Below are 5,002 nucleotides of genomic sequence, written 5' to 3' on the forward strand. Positions count from 1 at the left end.
TAGATAGTTCCTAAAAAAGCATAATGCTCAAGGCAGACATTATTTACTAGTTAGCTAAACTATTCTTTGGTTTTAAGAAGACTTCAGGGGATTTAAAAAAAATTTTTTTTATTGTACTTTAGATGAAGGTTAAAGAACAAACAAGTTTCTCATTAAACAGTTAGCATACATATTGTTTTATGACATTGGTTAAAAACCCCACGACATGTCAACACTCTCCCTTCTCAACCTTGGTTCCCTGTTACCAGCTTTCTTGTCCCCTCCTGCCTTTTAGTCATTGCCCCTAAGCTGGTGTGTCCCTTTAGTCTCGTTTTGTTTTATGGCCCCACCTAATCTTTGGCTGAAGGGTGAATCTTGGGAGTGACTTCATTTCTGAGCTACAAGGGTGTTCAGGGGCCATACTTTTGGGGTTTCTCCAGTCTCTGTCGGGCCAGTAAGTCTGGCCTTTTTGTGTGAGTTAGAATTTTGTTGTACATTAATTCTAATCTTTCTCGAGATATTTTTGGCTTAAGGTTTAAAGATTATCTCATGTAATAGTTTCGAGGGTTCATTCAGCCTCCATGGTTCCAGAAAGTCTGAATTCCATGAGACTTCAAAATTCTGTTCTGCATTTTCCCCCTTTTGATCAGGATTCTTCTATAGACTCTTTGATCAAAATGTTCAGTAGTGGTAGCCAGCCACCATCAAGTTGGGCCTCACAGCAAAGGAGGCAGTTGTTTATGAAGGCAATTAACCGCACATTCCACAATTTGATTTTGAAATCCATACTTTGCTGTGAATATTATCATCTTCCTTTCAGGCAAGGTATAAAAAGCTCAGGCAGACGTGGAGCTGAGATTCAAACCAGGTCTTCTAAGTTTCATATTCTTTTCACTTACATACTATGCTGCTTAAATTAGTAGGCATATTTATAAATCTGTAGACTGATACGGGAAAGGGAGAGTAGGAAGGCAAGGGCTTTCCAAATGGCATGGAAGGGCATTCAGATAGGTTGCCAGATAAAATACAGAACACCCAGTTACGTTTGAATTTCAGATAAAGCACGAATGACTTTTTAGTATGAGTATCTCCCAAATATCACATGGGGCAATTTTAAAAATTAATGGAACAGATTAGAGAAAGGTTAGTCCAAAGGACTAATGGACCACATCTACCATGGCTTCCACAGAACTGGGTCTAGCACAATTAATTATATGGTGCCCGGTTACCACCAATGACTGCTCTGACAGGAATCACAATAGAGGGACCTGAACAGAGCTGGAGAAAAATGTAGAACAAAATTCCAACTCACAAAAAAAGGCCAGTAATGGCCTGACAGAGACTACAGAAACCCCAAGAGTATGGCCTCCGAATACCCTTTTAGCTCAGTAATGAAGTCACTCCAGAGGTTCACCCTTCAGCCAAAGATTACACAGGCCCATCAAACAAAATGAGACTAAAGGGGTACACCAGCCCAGGGGCAAGGATTAGAAGGCAGGAGGAGACAGGAAAGCTGGTAATAGGGAATCCAATGTAGGAATGGAGAGTGTTGATATGTTGTGGGGTGGTTAGCCAATGTCATACATTTATTTGTTGTTTATCTGAAATTGAATTTTAGCTAGGCATCTTGTATTTTTATTTGCTAAATCTGGCAACCCTACATAGACAGTATTAGTTGTCATCAAGCCAATTCCAACTCATGGTGACCTATGTGTGTCAGAGTGTAACTGTGCTCTATAGGGATTTCAATGACTGATTTTTTTGGAAATGAATTGCCAGACCTTTCTTACAAGGCACTTTTGGGTAGACTCAAACCTCCAGCCTTTTGGCTAGCAGCTGAGTGCCTAACCATTTGTGCCACCCAGGGACTACAACGACACATTGTTATTATTGTGTGCAGTTGAGTTGATTCCGACTCACAACCACCCTGTAGGGCAGAGCAGAACTGCCCCATAGGGTTTCCTAGGCTGTAATCTTTATGGGAGCAGATCTTTCAGGAGGTGCTGGTGGGTTCGAACTACTGAGCTTTCAGTTACCAGTTGAGTGATTAACCATTGCACCACCAGTACTCCTTAACCCTACATTAAACCCAAAAAAACCCAGTGCCATCGAATCGATTCCGACTCATAGCGACCCGATAGGACAGAGTAGAATTGCCCCATAGAGTTTCCAAGGAGCACCTGGCAGATTTGAACTGCCAACCCTCTGGTTAGCAGCCGTAGCACTTAACCACTTTGCCACCAGGGTTTCCCTAACCCTACATTAGGAGTATGCAAAAAATGAGCAGAAAAGTTAACTTTTTGAAGTTCAAACATTTATGTGTGTGTGAGGATGTTACAGGTCCCAGATGGAAGGGTTAAGTTGGAGGGAAAGAGAAGTAAGCGTAAGAATTCAGCCCGAGATCCTGCCATGTCTTTAGAAGAGCTCTGGAGGGGTCACAGCCAGCTACATCTGGATTGCTCCGTACCTGAAAAACACAGGCGAAGCTCAGGCTGCTCCTCCTGCCTGCTCAGCATCCTCTCCGCAGGAGAAAGAGTGCAGTGCGGCAGGGTGGAGCAGAGGATGCTGTGACTCAGTGAAAGTCACACTGTGGACAGGGGCTCAGGGAACCCAAATCTCCCACACTGTAAGTGTGGGGCTTACTCCTCTGCCTTAAAGGGATAGGAAAACACAAACCTCCCACTCCCTCTCGGCCCCTCCACCCCTGCCGTTATGAGCTAATATTGAAAAAGAACTTGGAGCTTTTCTCAGAAAGATGCTCTATAAATATGTCTTCTTGCTAGTCACGACTCCAGGGGTGACAGACAGATCGCCAGAGGGATCCAGTTGGGGAGGAAGGGTCCCCTGGGGACTCAAATTCAGCCCAGGCAATTCAGCTCAGGCCAGTGGCTGTGAAAGCCCTCTGTGCTGTCCCCAGGAGGAACCGTCAGGGGAACACTGTTTCTTCTTTGTAATTTGGGGACTTCCCCTGCCCTCAGTCACAGACCCAGAGGACCATGGATTAATATGGAATTTTGGATACACAGTATGAATTTTTATCAGCAACTGTTGGGACATCCTCCCTTGTCCTTGCTGTGAGGTGCTCAAAACCCATTGCCACTGTGTCGATTCTGACTCATAGCGACCCCATAGGACAGAGTAGAACTGCCCCATAGAGTTTCCAAGGAGAGGCTGGTGGATTCTAACTGCTGACCTTTTGGTTAGCAGCCTGAGCTCTTAACCACTTCACCACCAGAGGTGCCCAGGCTCTGCTAAATCCAGACCAGACAAGGTGGCTGCTCAGACAGACCTTACAGAAACCAGCAAGACCAGGGAGGCGTGGGATAAACTAATTTCAGAGGGCGTTCCCAATCTGACCTAGTAATGGCCACCAGGGGGTTCTGGGAGCTTTAACTTCACCTTCTCTAGTTAAATGAGGTAACACAGTAATTCTCTACCCTATCATACAATATTTGATAACAAATATTTTATAATACCTCCTTTACTATCTTAAAGTGAGATTTGTGGTTAATATAATTTACGGGTTGCTGTTGTATGCCATCGAGCCAATTCCAACTCATAGCAACCCCATGTGATAGAGTAGGGTTGCCCATAAGGTTTTGTAGGTTGTAATCTTTATGGGAACAGGTGGCCGCTGGTGGTTTCCAACTGCTGACCTTTGGGTTAGCAGCTGAACACTTAACCATTGCTCCACCAGGGCTCCTTATGATTTATGTACACTCATAATTTTAAAAGAAAAAATCAACATAATGCCTTAACCATAGGAAAAATAAAGGGAAAGTAATTTAAAATAGCCTGTATTTCAGTATCTATATGAGCAGACACAACTACATTAAGCAACATAATGAAGTAGTCAGATATGTGTACCTAGTTAAACCTAGTTACAATGAAAATATAAAGAAAATATGTAACTAAAATTTTTGCATTGCTTTTTTTGCATTTGAAATATGGGTTAAATCAGCGTATCTGTGTAAATATACACAGAGAGAATCGCTGTGAACATGGCAGCTCATAGTATTGAGTCATCAGTACAACTACATCCGTAGCTGCCGTGTTCACAGTGATTCTCTCTGTGTATATTTCCAAAACGGTTTCTAAACAAAACCAAGTACACTCTTCCCTGGATTTACACCCTACTTACCCACTCCCTATAGGGTCGCTATGAGTACCAATCAACTTGAGTGTAATGGGTTACCCATTCCATACTCCTGCCTTAGAGTCCTTGCCCCATCTAAGGCTGCCTACTGCACCCAGGATACTGGTTACGGGTTACCTGTTGCCATCGAGTGGATTCTGACTCATAGCCACCCTACAAGACAGAGTGGAACTGCCCCATGGGGTTTCCAAAGAATGGCTGGTGGATTTGAACTGCCGACCTTTGGGCTAGCAGCCAACCTCTTAACCATTGCACCAGCATGGCTCTCCTGTAAAGATTACAGCCTGGGACAGTTCTATTCCATCACAGGGGGTTGTTATGAGTTAAAAATTGACTCGAAGGCCCCTGACAACAACAACGATATCCGTTGAATCAGTTCCCGTCCTTCTCCTCTCCCACCATTGCTCTGCCCGGGTTCTCTTCACTTCATACCCTGGCCTATACAGGCCTTACTTCATGCTGCTCGTCCCCTTCTCACCAGCCTGCAGCTGCACTGGGCTTCTCTCCGTTCAACTTCTCAAGTTCAAGGTGCACATGCTGCTTCCCTTCCTGGAATGCTCTTCTCTGTTTTTCATAAGACTAGTAGTGCCTTCTTTTTCTCCAAAGTCCATTTAAATCTCCCCTCCTGGGAGAACTCTTCCATGACCACCCTTTTCTATTCTAAAGCAGACTCTTTGGTTATTCTATATCTTAGCCCCATGTTTGTTTCCTTGCCAGCCCTCTCCATGATGTGTAATAATGTGATATTGTTGTGTGGTTATTGAATGTATGTGTCTATTCTCCATTAAAATGAGTTACCAGTAGGCAGGAGCCAAATAGCTAGCAAGTTCACTGTTCTTCAAAAGTATTAGTGCAATGCCTGATACA

Source organism: Elephas maximus, chromosome 4 (assembly GCF_024166365.1).
Source record: "Elephas maximus indicus isolate mEleMax1 chromosome 4, mEleMax1 primary haplotype, whole genome shotgun sequence".
NCBI classification, from domain to species: Eukaryota; Metazoa; Chordata; class Mammalia; order Proboscidea; family Elephantidae; genus Elephas; species Elephas maximus.